Source organism: Schistocerca gregaria, chromosome 4 (genome assembly GCF_023897955.1).
Source record: "Schistocerca gregaria isolate iqSchGreg1 chromosome 4, iqSchGreg1.2, whole genome shotgun sequence".
NCBI lineage: Eukaryota > Metazoa > Arthropoda > Insecta > Orthoptera > Acrididae > Schistocerca > Schistocerca gregaria.
The window spans coordinates 117,077,326-117,099,078 of NC_064923.1; the positions used below are offsets into that span (position 1 = coordinate 117,077,326).

General features: G+C 39.7%; 1 protein-coding gene across 2 annotated transcripts in view; it reads left to right on the forward strand.

Moving 5' to 3' along the window:
• The window catches only part of LOC126266740 (serine/arginine repetitive matrix protein 2-like), a 320,191-nt gene that overhangs the window by 287,757 nt on the left and 10,681 nt on the right, over positions 1 to 21,753 (forward strand). The window lies entirely within an intron of this gene.

Below are 21,753 nucleotides of genomic sequence, written 5' to 3' on the forward strand. Positions count from 1 at the left end.
TGATTCTTCCTGATGTTTCTCTCAAACTTCAGAGTACTCTTGATCATTACAAATTGTGATCAGAGACAGTGTATTCACCATTACCAGCCGAAGTTTACAGCAAAACTCTATAGTCTTTCTCCTACCTCACTTGTACTGCCAAACCCATATTCTTCTGTAAAGCCGTCCTCAGTTCCTTCCCTTCATCTGCAGACTCTCACTCTCTCTCTCTCTCTCTCTCTCTCTCCCTCTCTCCCTCTCTCCCTCTCTCCCTCTCTCCATTTTTAACAATGTAGGAAAAGACAGCTTACTACTTACCTTAAATGAGACATGTTAAGTTGCAGACCGGCACAATTAAGACACATGAAGATTTTGGCCACCGCCATCATTAGCAAAAGAGAAACACACACCATTCACACACACAAGCAAGCACACCTCATTCACATATGACTGTTTATCCTACCCCATTAGGAGCTGGACCACCTTTGCAAGCAGCCATGTCATTTACCAGCTCTGCTGCAATCATTGCACAGCTTTTTATATTGGTATGACTATCAACCAGCTATCCACCAAGATCAAGGGCCACCGCCAAACTGTGGCTGAGAGCAAAATAGACCACCCTGCGGCCGAATATAACATACTTGATTTCAATGGCTGCTTCACTACCCAAGCCATCTGCATCCTTCCTGCCACCACCGTCTTTTCTGAACTGCACATGTGGGAGTTATCCTTATAACACATTCTCTGCTCCCTTAATTATCCTGGCCTCAACCTACAATAACATACCCTCCACCCAACAGTTTCCATCACTTCTGTCATATCCTCTCCTCCCCATTCTCGTCTCCCACACTGTTTATTTGCTGTCCTCTGCCAATGCACCCCCTCCCCCCCTTTTTTTCCCACCCCCCTGGCACACAACCTCCTCATGCTGTACTTGTTGGCAGTCTAGTCCCTGCACACTCCACCAGACAGTGTTCATATCTCTATCCCCACCCATACACTACTTTCCCTTCCCCTTCCTCACCATCTCCATATTGCTGCTTTCATCCCAAGTGATAGTTGCTTTCCAGCCCGAAATGTTGTAGTTATCAGTCATGTGTGCATGAAGTGTGCTTGCTTTTGTGTGTGAATGGTGTGTTTTTTCTCTTTTGCTATGGCTGAAAGCTCTATGTAGATGTCTTTCAATTCTGCCTGTCTGCAACTTAACGTGTCTTCCTTACAGTAAGTTGCAATATGTCTTTTCCTGGAGTTTCCATTGTTTGATGTTTATTCATTTCTTGCTTGTGATGCTGGCATGTATATCTGAATTATTGTTGTTAGCTTTGGATTGCTGTTGATACTGATGAGACTAATGCTATCACAGAACTGTTCACAGAAACACACTCTTTGGCTTAACTTCCTATTCATAATGAATGTGATTTCTTTTATACTATTTTCTGCTGTTGTTGATATTACTCTACATTTGCATGACCGGAAATGATTACGTATTTTTCATTTAACTTCACAGACTTCTGCTATATCCAGACTGGCTTCCACTATATACAGATTGAGCCTTTCCATTTTCCCTTTCAAATTTTCTAACTTTCCTACCACATTCAGACTTGTGGCATTCCAGACTCCATTTGAATGTTGAACTTTTGACGGTTATTCAGTTTCTTTCTTATGACACCTGGCAGTGCCCATACAGACTCAGACAGGGAAACTAATCCAGAATCTTTTGCCAATGGAGAGACATCATGACTCTCTTTTTCAGCCATAAGCCACATTTCCTGTGGATACACATTAAATCTTTAAAGCAGTGGTTCCCATTGCCTTCTGCATCCATATGCCATTGATCATTGGTGATTCTTCTGCCTTTTAGGGGCAGTTTCCCACTTCAGAGGAAAGAAGATGCCATAAACATCTGCCTGCTCCTTCTGCCTTCTTTGACAAGGTCTTTGGCAGAATGAGGGTGGTTTCTTATGCCGGAAAATCTTCAGCCATTTGATGATTTTTACTCAGAATTAAAGCAGTGGCTGGGTCATACCTGGGACCCACAGCATTTTGATTACTAGCCAAAGATGCTACCAAAAGACTAATAGATTATCATGGAGAAAGGAATCACAATATTTTTATTTATTGGTTCTTAGACTTGCCAATATCAAATATGTGGAGACCACCAACTGCTGTTCTCAATAATGCTTTTAACCATTTTGTAGTTGTTGAGAAGATGCCTGCTGTGACTAAGTGGAAGGTGATTGATTGACTGATGCATCTAAAAGCTGCAGCAATTGACAATTTTAGAAAAAGGAAAGCTCACGGAACTAATCTCTCCTTAAACCACAGTTCGCCAGATATGAAATCAGAGAGATGGCAAAACATATGCGCATTCATTAGACTGCCACCTTATCACTCCAATTAAAATCTGATAGATTTGATTAAAGCTCAGATTAAAGGTTGCATTACCAGCAGTAATAAAAAGCACTACGCACAGAGGATAAGCCTGAAGGATAGAGGGAATATATGGAAGAGCTATAAAAAAGAATGAATTTTGAAGAGAATATTATGGAAAACATAGAGGTCGTGACTGAACATATTAGATGGGCTATGCAATATTGTGAGAAGGTTTTGATGGAGAACAGAAAGACCTAAGTCAAAACGAGGTATTTGGAGTACATAACATACCTTCTCTATTATTAAGATTCTTGGGAGGACCAACAATTACAAAATTGTTTGATGTAGTGTGCAGAATATATGACAGGCAGGGTACCTTCAGATCTCAAGAAGACTGTGATAAGCTATCACCTAAGAAAAAAGATGCTAGCTACTGCGTGTATTATTGACTGTCACTTTAATAAACCATAGTTGCCAAATAGTAACACAAATTATCTAGAGAGGAATGGAACAACTGGTAAAAGCCAGTCAGAAGGGAAATCAGTTTGGTTTCCAGAAAAATCAAGAAACACAATGAGTCAGTTCTGACCGTTTGGCTTACAGAAGATAGGTGGTAAACATGTCATGACTTTATTTTAATTTATTTTCAGTTACTGCGTAAGTACTATCACCGGGGCCAGCTGTACAAAAGTTTTTTAATGAGGTGTTACTCCACGTCCTGTCTAGATGTGTGTCTGATTCAGTTGGCCTTCCTCTGCAGAATAGTATTCAGAATACATATCCATATAAGGTGATTGCACCTCTCGTTTGTATTCGATGTTTTCCCACATACACATTTTTTTCAGCGGTTGTGGATCGGCTGGGTACCTGAAAGTTGGTTTTATAACATCGAAAGTGGTAAACCATATTTGTGAGTGTATGGTTTTCCACTGGCTTCTGCTTGAAGATATTTGCACCACAATATGTCACAAAGGGAATGTTGAGGATTATCATCTGTGGAAAATTTGCGAAAGAATATTTCCCACACAGCTTGCTGCATTGTTTTCACACTATGTAAGTTATCCCTGGTTGCACCCACTGTTGAAAACCATTTCAAGCAAAACAGGTTGATATATGCAAAACTAAAAACTGAAATAGGTTTGTACCACATACTATTAAAAACACATTATAAACAAAGAAACAAGTAAAGGTAATCTTTCTGACAGCCTTCTAGACTCATCTGCAGTTTGTTTCAATTGTGTGCACGAAAAATTAATGCACAAAAACTTTCTAGCATAGAGAAGATATGGATCACAGATTAGAAAGAGGGGGTGTGGCCAGCACAGACACCCAAAGAAACCTTTTTAAAATATATTTCCAGCCAGAATTCAATTAATACAGTCATCACCTTAACCATCTGACCACGAATAAAATGTTATCCAAGACACAATTCAGATTTCTAAAGGACTCCAATATTGAGAAGGCAATATACACATAGAGTGACATGGTACTTAATTCATTAGACAAAAATTACAGGCTACTGGTATATTTTGTGATCTATCAAAGGCATTTGACTGTGTAAATCACACTACCTTTTAAGTAAATTAGAATGTTATGATGTAACAGGAAAAACTGCAAAATTCTACATCTGACAGAAAATAAAGGGTGTCACTAGGAAAGAGATGTGTGTTAAGCTACCAGGTATCATCCAATTGGGAACCAATAGCATCATGTGTATATCAGTGACCTTTCATCAGTAACATTACCAGATGCCAAGTTTGCTTTGTTTGCAGATTATACAAGCATTGCAATAAATAGTAAATCAAGTATAGCCTTAAAAGGTCAGTTAATGAAATTTTCTTGGACATTAATAAATTGTTCTTAGCCAATTGTGTGTCACTAAATCTTGAAAAAACATATTATATGAAGTTCAGAAATTGTAAAAGATTTCCTGCCAGTATATGCCTAAAATATGACAACAAGCAGATGGAAGGAGTTGACAGTGTTAAATTCTTGTGATTACAACTTAATAATTTAACTGGGAGGAGCATACCACAGAAGTGCTGAAGCACCTAAAAAAATCTCCACTGGTTATGCGAATGTTGGTAGAGACATAAAAATAAAAAATCTGTATTATGTTTTCTTTCATTCCGCAATGTCATGCAGAATTATTTTTCCAAGGCAATTCGTCAAGCCAAGGTAAAGTTTTCTGAGACCAAAGACAAGTGATTCAAATTATTTGTGGAGTGAACCCATACATCAAACAAGGGTAGTTTAAGGAACTGGGTATACTGCTTCCCGATATATTTATTTCTTAATGAAATTTGTCGTTAAAAATATATTTTTTAAAAGCAACAGCTCAGTTCATGGAATCAATTATAGAAATAAGAATAACTTTCACAAAGATTTGAAGTCACTTGCTTTGGTTCAGAAAGGTGTCCACTGTTCAGCTATACACATTTTCAATTACATACCAGCAGCCATAAAACTAATAATAAAGTTCAGTTTGAGAATAGTGTAAAAAATCTATTGGTGGCCAACTTCTTTTACTTCATTGATGAATTTCTTAGTAGAATGGGTTGATGCATGTATGTTATTAACAATATCATATAATGTGAATATTGCATACAATCCGACTTCTTCAACGTTTGCAGTCCTGTCTTCCTTAGTTTGCGTGTAATATTACGGTATATTGATAATTTTTACTTATGTACCATCTAACAGCAACTGAACAAAACACACTTTTAGTGCCATACACGTTTCGCCTTTATTTTCTGCAAGGCATCATCAGTGGCCTGGAATATATACATATGTCTGCTATTTAATTTACATTTTGGTCACTGTACCTATAGGCTATAAACAGTTCTGGTGGTTGGTATTTCCTATTAAGTAATAGTGTTTTTAACTGTACTTACAGGTTGCGTGGACGATTTCCTGCATATTACGCTCCAGTTGCATTTTTGGTGTTGTTGTTCTTCTTATAAATGCCAATTTGCGAAATGTGGGAAAAAACCACAAATTGGCATTTATAAGAAGGCCACTCGAGTAGACAAGATTCCATTGGAACTACTGACGGCCTTGGGGGAGCCAGTCCTGACAAAACTGTACCATCTGGTCAGCAAGATGTATGAAACAGGTGAAATACCTTCAGACTTCAAGAAGAATATAATAATTCCAATCCCAAAGAAAGCAGGTGTTGACAGATGTGAAAATGACCGAACTATCAGTTTAATAAGCCACAGCTGCAAAATACTAACTCGAATTCTTTACAGACGAATAGAAAAACTAGTAGAAGCCGGCCTCGGGGAAGATCAGTTTGGATTCCGTAGAAATATTGAAACACGTGAGGCAATACTGACCTTACGACTTATCTTAGAAGAAAGATTAAGGAAAGGCAAACCTATGTTTCTAGCATTTGTAGACTTAGAGAAAGCTTTTGACAATGTTGACTGGAATACTCGCTTTCAAATTCTAAAGGTGGCAGGGGTAAAAAACAGGGAGCGAAAGGCTATTTACAATTTGTACAAAAACCAGATGGCAGTTATAAGAGTCGAGGGACATGAAAGGGAAGCAGTGGTTGGGAAAGGAGTGAGACAGGGCTGTAGTCTATCCCCGATGTTATTCAATCTGTATATTGAGCAAGCAGTAAAGGAAACAAAAGAAAAATTTGGAGTAGGTATTAAAATCCATGGAGAAGAAATAAAAACTTTGAGGTTCGCCGATGACATTGTAATTCTGTCACAGACAGCAAAGGACTTGGAAGAGCAGTTCAACGGAATGGACAGTGTTTTGAAAGGGGGATATAAGATGAACATCAACAAAATCAAAACGAGGATAATGGAATGTAGTCAAATTAAATCGGGTGATGCTGAGGGAATTAGATTAGGAAATGAGACACTTAAAGTAGTAAAGGAGTTTTGCTATTTGGGGAACAAAATAACTGATGATGGTCGAAGTAGAGAGGATATAAAATTTAGACTGGCAATGGGAAGGAAAGCGTTTCTGAAGAAGAGAAATTTGTTAACATCGAGTACAGATTTGAGTGTCAGTAAGTCGTTTCTGAAAGTATTTATATGGAGTGTAGCCATGTATGGAAGTGAAACATGGACGATAAATAGTTTAGACAAGAAGATAATAGAAGCTTTCGAAATGTGGTGCTACAGAAGAATGCTGAAGATTAGATGGATAGATCACATAACTAATGAGGAAGTATTGAATAGGATTGGGGAGAAGAGAAGTTTGTGGCACAACTTGACCAGAAGAAGGGATCGGTTGGTAGGACATGTTCTGAGGCATCAAGGGATCACCAATTTAGTATTGGAGGGCAGCGTGGAGGGTAAAAATCGTAGAGGGAGACCAAGAGATGAATACACTAAGCAGATTCAGAAGGATGTAGGTTGCAGTAGGTACTGGGAGATGAAGAAGCTTGCACAGGCTAGAGTAGTATGGAGAGCTGCATCAAACCAGTTTCAGGACTGAAGAAAACAACAACAACAACAACAAAGAAGAAGAAGAACACCACCAAAGGTGCAACAGGAGCATAATATGTAGGAAATCGTCCACATAACCTGTAATTACAGTTCAAAACACTATTACTTAATAGGAAATACCAACCACCAGATCTGTTCATAACCTATAGGTACAGTGACCAGTGGTCAGTCCAAGGAATTTAATATCACAGAAGTCTTGTTATCAACAATGAATGGTTTTAAAATCTTCTCAAGATATTTTTAAGGAGTCAGTTAAATGATTGACCTCTTCTATACCCTGTAGACCAAATTAATCATTAGTTTCTTATAAGCACTGGAAAAGTTAATGCTGTGATGGAATATTGCTCCCTGTATGAATGGGTCATGTGAGGTAGACAACGAACTATCCTTATGCAATAACACGTGATGATTCCTCATCTTTGCATCAGTTTTACCCAGAATTGTTTTCATACAGTGAGGCTTAAAATTTTAATTCTTTACCAACCCATGTCATTTTAGAAATTTCATACCTTGTTGTTATTCCTTACTCAGTAACTTACGTTATTAACCCTCCTGTTCCTGTCACGCTCAGAAAAAAAAAATGCCAGACTGCATTTGGGAATCACTTGCAGGTTCTCTGTGTTCTAGCTAGATGCCTTGGACACCACACCAACAGCGCTTTCATTGAACAGCATTTACCTTACGGGTAGATAAGCCTCAGTCAAAGTAGTTTCTTTCCTTTCACAATTTCTTGGGAAATGTGTTTGTATACCCCTCATAAGATGATGAAAATGCTCAGTTTTCAATAACATCAACTTTGAGCTGTAACATGTCATGAACTTTTGGGGTGGTTTTCCCAAAAATGGAGGGGGGATTGAGCTAAAATACATTAGTCATTTTCTATTGTGATGGATTTTAATTTCTTGTGTAAACCACTTCCATTTCACTTAACTTAATCCTTCTACTATACACTTAGATATTCCCCATACTATCATTGCTGCCAGTTTTGACACTTTTCTACCTTGTATTATATGAGCTCCACACCCCGTTAGGACTACTTCAGACTCAGAGCCTTTATTGCAAATGCTTCAGCAGTTAGCCACATAAACGTATCGTGTAATGGGGGGGGGGATTTCTTTGGGTTGCACACTAATACATCTGAGATGTCTTACAACCAATATTATCAGAATTGGATGGTGAGGGACCTAAAAACATTGGTGAGGAATCTACACATAGTCAGCCACCTACAGACTGTTCAAAAAGACTTTACATTGGCAGTTACAACAGAAGCATTAGAGGGGAACACATTTAGGACACATTCTGCCAGTCCCATGATACGTGCAATAGTAGCAGGCACTCGCAGTTGCCAAATCTTCACTCCCACAACCATAACAGTTCCTTCTTATACTGTGCTGTAGTTTCAAACTGCTTGCTGTCCTGCATGTTTGTTGCACACTGTGATTTCGTTTCTTATCATTTTTACTGTTGCAGGAGTTCTTATTGTACATGATTTTATTGTTATTTCTTTGCGGTACTGAACAGTGTAAAAAGGAAGTTTGTCAAAAGTTATGAGTGGAGACATGTGACATTGTTCTCTCAGCTAGTGGGGTGCCATAAGAGGTCATCTGAGAGAAATACTTTGCTCATTATGTGCCTACTTAGAGACTGAAAAACTTGATGGCGGTCTGCTGCTATCCATAACAATTTTATTGTGACTCTTCAAGCTTTCCCAGCAGATGTGTTGTAAATAGTCTTCATGGGTTTGCCCCCGGATCACGTTATGCAAATTCCACAATATTTCCTCAGAGCAACTGTCCAACATCTTCAGATGTTTTAACCTTGCTCATGGCTAGGTATGACTGACGGTATTTGCACACCGATGCCCCATTTTTAGAACACGCGCGCAAAGAATGCGGAGTCGCAGAAATCATACATGCACAGTGATTTGACATATGCAAACTCCCTCTGCCAAAAATCGCAGTGGCTCTCCTGCACACGCACTGTACGCTGTGTTTGTCAACAGTGCGGCGAGACGTTACTCACCAACGACCGTACTAGGCCAGTGTTATTGATGGGCCTGTTATAGAAGAATCTTGATTTTTGCATTGTGATTTAATAGCAGCCAATGCAGGGTTCCAGGCTGTTCTCAGTTGAAATCCCGTATCTTGGTTGATGAGATTATCAACTGCACGCATATGTGTTGCTTCCTTAATGATGCAGTCCCAGAAAGATGGTGCTGGGGATAAAACTTCCGTCTTTTCATAAATCATACAATGTCCTGTATTCAGGCAGTGTTCCGCAATTGCTGACTTTTCTGGATAAACGAAGGTGTGTATGATGCTGATGTTCATCGCAGTGCTCTTGTACTGTGCGGCATGTCTGGCCTATATACGCTGCCCCACACTGACAAGGAATCTTGTACACACTACATTTCCTCAGTCCAAGGTCATCCTTAACCGAAACCAACAGGTTTCTAAGTTTTGCAGGTGGTTCAAAAAAAGCACTTAATTCCATATCTTCTGAGGACTCTTTCGATTCTTGACGACATGACACCAGAATACGGCAAAAAGGCCAAAGACAGTGTTCTGACTAAATGGTTATCCTGAGAGACAGATACATAATGCATTCAGGCCCAGACGAGTTCAGTCTATGGAGCAGAATGAAGATACGAAGACACCCACCCCTTTGGCCTTTTTGCTGTATTTTGATGCCATATCATCAAGAATCGGAAGAGTCCTCAGAAGATACAGAATTAAGTGTGTTTTTCAACCTTCTGCAAAACTGAGAAATCTGTTGGGTTCGGTTAAGGATGACCTTGGACTGACGAAATATGGTGTGTGCAAGATTCCTTGTCAGTGTTAGGCAGCATATAAAGGCCAGACATGCCGCACAGTACAAGAAAGCTGCGATGAACATCAGAGTCATACATGCCTTCATCAACCGGAAAAGTCAGCAATTACGGAACACTCCCTGAATACAGGACATCGTATGATTTACAAAAAGACAGAAGTTTTATCCTCGGCATCATCTTTCTGGGACTGAAGAGAATCATTCAGTATGACAGAAGTGCAACCCTTCCACAGATTGCTGCAGATTTCAGGACTCACATTCGGGAGGACAACGGTCCTAATTGTCACAGTCTAGCTATGCAGATTTTGGTTTTCTGTGATTTCTGTGAATTGCTCCAGGCAAATGCCAGTGTGGTTCCTTGTGTTCCGTATTTAATGACTGAACTGTCAACAGGATGTTACACTCTCATCTTCATTGCCCCATTCAAAATAGTGAAAAACTGTGGAACACTAACAAAGCACATATTATGCTTAAAGCAGCTAATGACTGTAGAAAAGAGTTCTGTGCTAAATGAACAGTCTTTGGCTGAATTAGAATTAATTACATACCATATGTTACAAGATTCCGTGTTAGGCCTTTACTTTTGTTTGTGCATCTTCCACCACTAAATTTATCAGATGCTAAGTTGGTTTTGTTTGCAGATGATACAAAGTTTGCAATAAACAGTAAGTCAGGTATAGTTTCAAAAAGAGCTGTTAATCAAATTTTCATGGATGTTAATATACGTTTTCCAGCCATTTCATTATCATTAAACTTAAGAAAGAGGGGAAATACTTACATACACTCCAAAAACTGAGAGAGTTTTCCACCCAACATATGCATAAAACAGGACAGTCTGCAGGTTGAAGAGTTTCTGTGTTACATTTGCATGGTTGAGCGTTAAGTACAAGTCTGTAATCAAAATTAAACACATGAAGTGTGATCAAAAAGTAATGGAAATTTTTGTTTTTCTTGAAGAAACTGTATTTATTCATCAACATCAACGCCGTCCCCTTCAGAGTAATCCCCAGTAGATATAATACTTTTATGCCACTGCTTTTTCCGGTATTGGAAGCACTTTGGAACTCGCTTGTCACTATGCTGTTGAGCTCCTTCGACAGTTCTGTTTTTATCTCATCAATGGTGACAAAACAATGTCCTTCACAGTTCTCTTTAGTCCCAGGACTGTACAAATAGAGAGAAGTCACAGGGGGGAACATACAGCAAATATGGTGGTTAAGGCAACATAATGGTTTTAGTTTTTCACAATAAAAATCACGAACAAGCATTGAGGTGGGGGGGGGGGGGGAGACCATTATCATGATGATGATGCATTTTCCACAAATTGTTTTGCCACAGTTCTGGTTGTTTTCCTTGGATTGCTTCACACAAATGGCACATTAACTTCCTGCTTCTGACTGTACGAACAGAAGGTAAGAAGTCATTGATACGTTATCCCATGGTAATTGAAGAAATCAGTGAGAAGAACTGTTACATGTGATCGAGCTAGTCAAATTGTTTTCAGTCTTGTCTCTTTAAGCAGTTTCCATTGGGTTGACTGGGACTTGGTTTTGGGGTCATACTCATATACCCAAGTTTTTCACTGATCTACAGTCCTGGAAATTGAAATAAGAACACCGTGAATTCATTGTTCCCGGAAGGGGAAACTTTATTGACACATTCCTGGGGTCAGATACATCACATGATCACACTGACAGAACCACAGGCACATAGACACAGGCAACAGAGCATGCACAATGTCGGCACTAGTACAGTGTATATCCACCATTCGCAGCAATGCAGGCTGCTATTCTCCCATGGAGACGATCGTAGAGATGCTGGATGTAGTCCTGTGGAACAGCTTGCCATGCCATTTCCACCTGGCGCCTCATTTGGACCAGCGTTCGTGCTGGACGTGCAGACTGCGTGAGACGACGCTTCATCCAGTCCCAAACATGCTCAATGGGGGACAGATCTGGAGATCTTTGCTGGCCAGGGTAGTTGACTTACACCTTATAGAGCACGTTGGGTGGCACGGGATACATGCGAACGTGCATTGTCCTGTTGGAACAGCAAGTTCCCTTGCCGGTCTAGGAATGGTAGAACGATGGGTTCGATGATGGTTTGGATGTACCGTGCACTATTCAGTGTCCCCTCGACGATCACCAGAGGTGTACGGCCAGTGTAGGAGATCGCTCCCCACACCATAATGCCGGGTGTTGGCCCTGTGTGCCTCGGTCGTATGCAGTCCTGATTGTGGTGCTCACCTGCACGGCGCCAAACACGCATACGACCGTCATTGGCACCAAGGCAGAAGCGACTCTCATCGCTGAAGACGACACGTCTCCATTCGTCCCTCCATTCACGCCTGTCGTGACACCACTGGAGGCGGGCTGCACGATGTTGGGGCGTGAGCGGAAGACGGCCTAACGGTGTGCGGGACCGTAGCCCAGCTTCATGGAGACGGTTGCGTATGGTCCTCGCCGATACCCCAGGAGCAACAGTGTCCCTAATTTCCTGGGAAGTGGCGGTGCGGTCCCCTACGGCACTACGTAGGATCCTACGGTCTTGGCGTGCATCCGTGCGTCGCTGCGGTCCGGTCCCAGGTCGACGGGCACGTGCACCTTCCGCCGACCACTGGCGACAACATCGATGTACTGTGGAGACCTCACGCCCCACGTGTTGAGCAATTCGGCGGTACGTCCACCCGGCCTCCCGCATGCCCACTATACGCCCTCGCTCAAAGTCCGTCAACTGCACATACGGTTCACGTCCACGCTGTCGCGGCATGCTACCAGTGTTAAAGACTGCGATGGAGCTCCGTATGCCACGGCAAACTGGCTGACACTGACGGCGGCGGTGCACAAATGCTGCGCAGCTAGCGCCATTCGACGGCCAACACCGCGGTTCCTGGTGTGTCCGCTGTGCCGTGCGTGTGATCATTGCTTGTACAGCCCTCTCACAGTGTCCGGAGCAAGTATGGTGGGTCTGACACACCGGTGTCAATGGGTTCTTTTTTCCGTTTCCAGGAATGTATTACCGCCTACATTAGAAGTTCTGGATCATTGTTGACTTCATTCAGCAATTCCTGAGCGATGGGTAGGGGATGATGTTATTTTTGTTGAAATTTACAATCTTGGAACAAACTTCCCTGCTACACTTTTCATGCCCAAAACATCTGAAAAAATTGCATGGCATGAGCCAAAGGAAATGCCGACATCATCAAAAACCTCTGACGGTGATTCAGTAATTTTCCAGAACCATTTTCTTTACTACTTACAGATTCATCAGTAATTGGTGTGCTACAATGTCCAAGGCAGTCGTCATCTTCAACATCTTCCCGACCCTCTTTGAAATGCTTATATCACCTGTAAGCTCTTGTCTTCTCATAGTAGATTCACCTAAAGCCACAGTCAACAGTGCTGCACTTCATTCCATTTTTCAAGCAAAATTTATTGCAAACTTTTTGATCCATCTATTTTGAAAGTAAAAATCACCAATCTGTGAAAAACATGTGTAGCCTTTTTGACTGTCAAGAATAAAATAGGCATTCAAAAGAGCTGAAATTGCAGACCTACACTAGGAACGTGTGTACCAACAAGAGAAAAGAATTGTTTTGAAAATCGGATGTGTAAAGCCCACAAAATCAAAAAGTATACTTTACATTTTGATCACATCTTGTGTGTATGTTATCAGAATTAAATTATAAGGCGCGTACTTCAAAACTCAAATTTCCTGAAGTGCATTTGAAAATAGTGACTACTTGGAAACGTAGATATTGCAAATCAACCTATTTTTTCCACCTTTAAGTGTAAATAAACAACAAATGTTATAAATTTTTAATAGGTTTATGGCAAAATTACAAGTTTCTATTTTATTAAGTCTGAAACAGCATCTAATTTTACTGATTAGTCATTTTTTTTAAATAATACAAACTAGTTTGAAAGCATTGTCTCAAGAAATATGCATTTAAAATTTTGAGTCCAATTTTTGTATATATAACTTTAAAATGTTTCAACTTGCCACTAATCTTCTATTTTCAAGGCCATACTGTAAACCTTCCTCTTCTTTGAAGATCTCGTTTTTCTAAAGTGCGAGTCTCTCTAGCCACAATTCTAGTCGTGAGTGCTGCTCTGGAACAAGTGCTGTTCCAAATGCATCAGGCATTTCTCATTCCTTTTTATGGTGAATGAGGAAGCTGTGGTGACAGTAACAACTACCATGACTTTCACGTTATGCAAGACACCCTTCAAGCGTTCATTCTGAATTATGCATACTTAATTGTTAGCAATTTAAATGACTATCGCACTCAAAAACATGTTTTGGAGCATAATCCCAAATTAAAGAATTCAGAGCTTTATTGTTGTTCGGCAGTAGGCTCCAAGGTATCTCTCCATCAAACTGTCATCAGTCGGATGTTTATACACAACAGGAGTATCTTCAATAAAGTCACTCCTCAGTGGCGGCTTATGATCAGAAGTATGCAGTGTCATGTTCATCTCAGCTTGCTTCCATTTACACCAACTTTCAGAATAGTAAACATGCTGCAGATTGTCATTTGTTGAACTCCTATCACTGTAACTGCTTTTTTCATATACTTGGGACAGCTGATGGGCAAGTGCAATACCTATATCGATATTTCCTTTGACCAGAGTGTTACAACAGCTTTACACACACAGAGAGAAAGAGAGAGAGAGAGAGAGAGAGAGAGAGAGAGAGAGAGAGAGAGAGAGAGAGAGAGAGAGATGTCGCAAACAGCCCAAGCACCAAGAGCAGCTGGAGGGTGTGTATGTGCATTTCCATTGAAACATGATTTTCCGACACTCCGGACAGTGGTGGGTACCAGCCTGTCGCCTGCCATACAGCCCAACATCCAGGAGTGATGGTCTGTGGTGCCATTTCTTTTCATAGCAGAACCCCTTTGTTTGTCATCCATGGCACCTTTACAGCACTGTGATACTTCAATGATATTCTACGCTCCATTTTGTTGTCCATCAGGACATGCCATCCTGGGCTTACATTGCAGCAAGATAACATCTGTCCACACAAGACGAGAGTTTCTACTGCTTGTCTTCGTACTTACCAGATCCTGCTTATGCCAGCAAGGTTGCCGCATATCTCCCCAGTTGCCCAGTTCAGAATTTTTGGAGCATTATGGGCAGGGTTGTCCATCTCTGGGTTTTGATAATCCAATGCACCAGTTGAACAGAGTTTGACACAGTATCCCTCAAGAGGACATCCAACAACTCTGTCAATCAGTGCCAAGCCATCTAACAGCTTGTGTAAGGGCCAGGAAGGAACCAATGCATTATTGAATTGCTCAATTTGTGAAGCTCATCCAATTTTTCTGAAATTGTTCTCTCTCTCTCTCTCTCTCTCTCTCTCTCTCTCTCTCTCTCTCTCTCTCTTTTGATATGGAATGTATATCAGATGTATATCAGTCATTCAGATCAACAGGTAAGTTTATGAAATCAGTTCCTAGAACAAGGAAACAATTTTTTATGTAGTGTTAAAGCCATCCACTTTGGTCCAGCAACTCCCATTTGCAATAGCCTGCCGCAACCACAGAGAGTGTAGCTTCTAACAGAATGGTTAATGAGGGGCCCAAAGGATTTATTGGTGGCCAACTGCTCTTACTTCACTGATAAACTTTTTTAGCAGAACCAGCTACTGTATGTATTAACTAATAACATAACATGAATGTTATGTAATGCCTGATATCCGTACAGTGATGCAGTCTTCGAAAGTAAGCCATGTAACCTGTTTTTTGTGTTGACATTGCTGGCCTAGGAATTATCTTATTCACTTTAGACTGTATAAATTTCAATATTTGCAACAAGGTTTTTAATTAATGTCTAAATGAAAAATGTATCGTTTATCTATTTTATCGTATGTTCTTTTGGACTATTTCACTTACAATTTGTATAACTGAACAAAAGTGCATTAGTTCTTTTTAAAGCAAATGTTATGTAGTTATGTTTTTTGGGCATGTTCCTTATCATTGGGAATCTCCTAATTATGGCTGCAGGGACGTTACTGTAATCTAGCTAGAAGTGCTAACTGGTGACATGATAAACATGTACTTAATCAACCACATTAAACCACTGTGATCATCCTTCTCTATGCAAGATTAGTATAATTTTTTTTGTCTTCCTTACCAAACCACACATTTCAGTCTTAATGTAACAGTTCTAGGGAATTCTCATATCTAATAGGCAGGATGACACTGGTTTACTTATTACCACATCCAAGCGATATTTTCTCTCGCAAAGGTGCTGCAACCGTTCCTCGATGTAGCTCCCATATGCAAAATAAAAATAAAATCATTATGCAATACGTGAACATTCATATTTGATGTTACTTTTGCTTTCTTATTACACAGATAACTTTTTGGTTGCGAGGCTCATTTGTCAGTAAGAAGACACAGGAATATGTATCACTTCTCGAAATTGGGATAGATTTCCAGACTGCCTCTTTTGGAAGCCCCACAAGACAAAGTCACGTGGTGTGAAATCAGGACATCTTTTCACTTTATGCTTCTGCATGTATCCACCTTATTCACAGCTGTCTGTAGGCACTAACATTCTAGTGTCTGTTTACACCAGTATTACTGCTGTAGCAGTGATAATCAGTACTTTAGATCCCCTCTTCTTTTCAACAGTGCATAGATTATTCATATCTAATTTATATGGGGTAAAGTAAAAGTTATTTAAAGTGGTATTGTCTTTTTTGAATAACCACGTATTTTTACTTTTAGGTAATGTTTATATATTATATGCCATTTTCATTCATTTTTACATTGACAGTTTTGTGTGTAGTTTGGGTTTTAGGTATCATCACTTTCTGCCACATGAATTTTAAGTTGTTACTAATAAAATACATTATTTTATTGTCATTTTGTGATTTACATATGGCACCTTGTTGAAGTGCCTATGGCTTATGATTGAAAAATATTTCTTTTTTAGGTATCTGAATTAAATGTATCTACAGAGAAAATGATCTCCAAATTGAAGCTATAGTCAACCACAGATAGGAAAAGCCTATAGTTACAAAGAGGCAGCAGACATGCACATAAATACGCTTATGAGTCAATTCATTAAGACAATTGCCCACCGGGACACTGAACGCTGTCTGATAGTGTCATAGGCATATAATCCTGTAAGATAACTATAAAAGCAAAGTAGAGGTGAATAGGATGTCATCCAAGTGAGAATGTGGTTCACAAGTAGATAAATCCATGAATGTAACTGACTGACAAAGACAGATTGCTAGAATTGAGCACCTGGGAAAGAGGATCTCGCAAATGGAAAAGTTGGTCACATGTTTGTTTGCTGCTTTAGTGAGCATCTATGGAGCATGGTGGAAGGACAGTGAAACCACTTAAGTTAATCAAACTAATAACCTTCAAAGTTATAATTAAAAGAATGATCTTTTAGGTCTTAGTAAAATTTTACACCTCTAGAATTGCAGTCTAGAATCATAATTGAATATAAGACCTAAATATGGTCAGAGAGAAAACATCTCATAAGTAGATTTACAGTCTACCTGGGAAAGAGGATCTCGCAAATGGCAAAGTTGGTCACATGTTTGTTTGCTGCTGTAGTGAGCATCTATGGAGCATGGTGTAAGGACAGTGAAACCACAAGTAGGCAACAAGGTGTTGGACTTGTGCACCTCATCACGAAACATGGGATTTGGAAGCTTGACTGCTCAGTAAAGCAGGATAGGCAGCAATCTGTTGCAGATTTGACAACAGAGTACAGTACTAGTGCAGGCATAAATGTTACAGAGCATGCCATTCAATGCAAGTTGTTGAACATTGGCTCCACAGCAGATCCCCTGCATGTTCCCACAGTGATGCAACGACATCATTAGAATTGCAGCTAGCACAAGATAGGATTGGACTCTCAATCAGTGGTAATGTGTTGCTGAGTCAGATGAATTACTTTTCTTGTTACCCAGTGCCAGTGATAGTGTCTGGATTCACAGTCATCCAGATGAACAGGTGCTTTTATGTGCACTGTGCCACGGGCAGAGTAATTTATTTTTAATATTTTACACAATAGGTTTGTTTTGGCTCACTGCCATTATCAAGTGACATCTAGTTGGAAGGGATGATCATATTGTATCTATAGTAAAGTTTTTCTGTCAAGTTTTGTTAATTATAATACTTTGTGCAGTTACAATATGTAAAAATACTTTCTGTCAGATATTTCAACAATTCATTGTTTTGACAGTTCAGTATTTTGACAGTTCTTTACTCTAATGCTGTATGTTTCATATAGAATCGTAATAAAAACTTATACTGAATTGTCAAAATATCTGACAAAAACATCTTTTTAAATTTCGTAATTACAAAATATATTATGCTTATGAAAATGTGACAGAAAAAATTTACTATATATGCAGCAGGTCACCACTTCCGACTAGACGTCAGTTGATAACAGCAATAAGCTGTAACAGACCTGTTGTGTAAAATATTAAAATATATATTACCTTATTGAAGTTAGGTTTGGAACTTTCATTTTAGCTATTCTAAATGGTTAACCCATGTTGTTCTTGCACCGAATCTCACTGGAAAATCGTTTTTGCTGCATCAGCCAATCATGCCCATATGGGTGTGTGGCTCCAATGCACATATCTCACTAAACCACAGCTAGATAGTAGGGTTGTTGCAGGTTAAATGCGTCATTAATTAATAGGTGTATTTCATCACCACCAGACGATGCCAGTGATGTGCCTGTAATGAGACCGCAGCATAAACCTCCACAGTCGTAGTCTACTGGAAGTGCAGAGGAGGTTCCAATGATGTAACAATACGAGCGGAGGCATATATAGTGCATTGTTGGCATCTGTGTTCAGCGTACGATGAATATTATGGTGTGCAGGCACTTTGCTGTGCTTGTAGGTGCTTTGCAATTTTGCAAGGCTGTACTGCTCTTAAGCCGTGGACCTCACCTCCACATCCTTTACTGTATTGTTGACATTCTTGCACTTTGTTAATTTAAGGTCAGATATGTTTAGTGAACAGAAGTGTTGATCTCTCTGTTCTGATAAAGTCTTCTGTTAATTTTTTTTACAGTTTTGGTAAGTTTTTTATTTCTAAAGTGAACAGAAGTCCCTGTTACTTCCTTTTCATTTTACAGATAACATTTCCAATTACAGATATTGAAGTAATCGTTTCTGTTTTTGGGTTTTGTAGTTTTAACGTAACTAATGCATTGCTATCATATTTATTGCTGAACAATAGAATTTGAAAGCAAGTCTTATAATAAGAATATCAATAACCATTTATATATTCTGCGGAAGATTTAAATCTTGTACAAACTGACCAAGTTTAGTGTTTGTCTGGGGCGTCAGTGTCGTATTTTCGAACTAGAATAAGTTGACAGCCCATATAAGCCTGTTGTGCTTGACAATAACGAACTGTCTGAACATTATAGAACAGATGTGAAGCATAGTGACCAAGAATTAAAGCATTTTTGGTTTGTTGGACCCACAAAAGTTTTGGTCCAACCATCTCTTCTTCATTCATTCAAAGTTGCTCATAGTGTTTTTCTGCTTGTCCTTTGGTATCCTGGCCCCATCCAATTTGACAGATTGTTCCTTCCATTTCCTTCTATATTTTGTTAGTTCTTCAATGAATTTAAAGCCCTCTTTTTATGTTTCCGCTTCTGTTCCTATCCAGCCCACTATTCTAAAGACTCTCGTTTCTGCATTTTCTGTTCTTCTGGTTTCTTGTTAAATTAGTGTCCATCCAGCATTCACTTCCACAAAGTTAAATTTGCACTGCTTTTACTTTCTAAAATTTTAGAAGTCTCTCCCATCTTCTATGCAAAAGCTGTTCTTAGTTGTTCCACACAAAATCTGAAACTTTCATAGCTTTGAAGTGATGTTATGATTCTTTGTGTAGGTGATGCACAACTTGATGTTAGGTATAAGAACCTGTTCAACTGCTCTATTTTTTTCTTGTTGATAACTATATTGGCGTTGATTGGCTCACTTCCTGTGAATGCCTTCACTTTGGTCTTTGTTGTAGGAATATTTGAACTACATTCCTGTACTACTTTCATAAGTATGCATAGACTTAATTGGAAATTGTCTTCAGAATCCACCAAAGTCACATGGTCAGCCACAAAGAGCATTGTGTGTATAGTGATGTCATTAGTTTTGAAATGTGTAGGTATTTTCTTTTCATTAACAACATCAATATGAAACTCAAATACTCTGAATGACAGTGAACACCCTTGTCTAAGGACATTGTTTATCTCAGCTTATGTGGTGTTGATTTGAAAGTAACTTTCAAATAATGTGTCACTGCATAGAGTGCAATGAAGCTTGGATCATACATAGGAAGAAGTGCTACAGTATTGCTCAAAATGTAACTAAAAGAAATACACAACGACAGCAACAGAAATGACACTTTTATTCAAATACAATAATTACACTGATGTCACTGTGATTCATGATGGTTCTCTGGACTCCAGACGGCATTGCATGCTCTGCAATATGCTACCATGCTGGCCACAAGGTTGACAAGGATTTCTTGTGATAGGTTGTTCCATTCCTCCACCACCACAGTTGGCAACTGCTGGATAGTTGTTGATGCATGTAATACATTTCACCAGTATATCCCACAAGTGCTTGACAAAATTTAAGTTATGGAAACAGAAGGATAAGTCGATTTGCCAAATATCCTCTCATTCCAAGAGCTGCTCCATCAGTGCTACTTGATTTGATTTGGTCAACGTTATGATCCCATAAAATGAAGTCAGGGCTAAGGCACCACTGGAAAGACACCCATGCTGAAGGAGTACAGTGCTTCAATAACATTCATCAGTGAGTGTACTATGTTCAAAGATTTGTATGTCAGCATCCATGAACCATGGACCTTGCCGTTGGTGGGGAGGCTTGCGTGCCTCAGCGATACAGATAGCCGTACCGTAGGTGCAACCGCAACGGAGGGGTATCTGTTAAGAGGCCAGACAAACATGTGGTTCCTGAAGAGGGGCAGCAGCCTTTTCAGTAGTTGCAGGGGCAACAGTCTGGATGATTGACTGATCTGGCCTTGTAACAATAACCAAAACAGCCTTGCTGTGCTTGTACTGCGAACGGCTGAAAGCAAGGGGAAACTACAGAAGTAATTTTTCCCGAGGGCATGCAGCTTTACTGTATGATTAAATGATGATGGCGTCCTCTTGGGTAAAATATTCCGGAGGTAAAATAGTCCCCCATTCGGATCTCCGGGCGCGGACTACTCAAGAGGATGTTATCAGGAGAAAGAAAACTGGCATTCTACGGGTCGGAGCGTGGAATGTCAGATCCCTTAATCGGGCAGGTAGGTTAGAAAATTTAAGAAGGGAAATGGATAGGTTAAAGTTAGATATAGTGGGAATTAGTGAAGTTCGGTGGCAGGAGGAACAAGACTTCTGGTCAGGTGACTACAGGGCTATAAACACAAAATCAAATAGGGGTAATGCAGGAGTAGGTTTAATAATGAAAAGGAAAATAGGAATGCGGGTAAGCTACTACAAACAACATAGTGAACGCATTATTGTGGCCAAGATAGATACGAAGCCCACACCTACTACAGTAGTACAAGTTTATATGCCAACTAGCTCTGCAGATGACGAAGAAATTGAAGAAATGTATGATCAAATAAAAGAAATTATTCAGATAGTGAAGGGTGACAAAAATTTAATAGTCATGGGTGACTGGAATTCGGTAGTAGGAAAAGGGAGAGAAGGAAACATAGTAGGTGAATATGGATTTGGGGGAAGAAATGAAAGAGGAATCCCCCCTGGTAGAATTTTGCACAGAGCACAACTTAATCGTAACTAACACTTAGTTCAGGAAACATAAAAGAAGGTTGTATACATGGAAGAAGCCTGGGGATACTGACAGGTTTCAGATAGGATTACATAATGGTAAGACAGAGATTTAGGAAACAGGTTTTAAATTTTAAGACATTTCCAGGGGCAGATGTGGACTCTGACCACAATCTATTGGTTATGAACTGTAGATTAAAATTGAAGAAACTGCAAAAAGGTGGGAATTTAAGGAGATGGGACCTGGATAAACTGACTAAACCAGAGGTTGTACGGAGTTTCAAGGAGAGCATAAG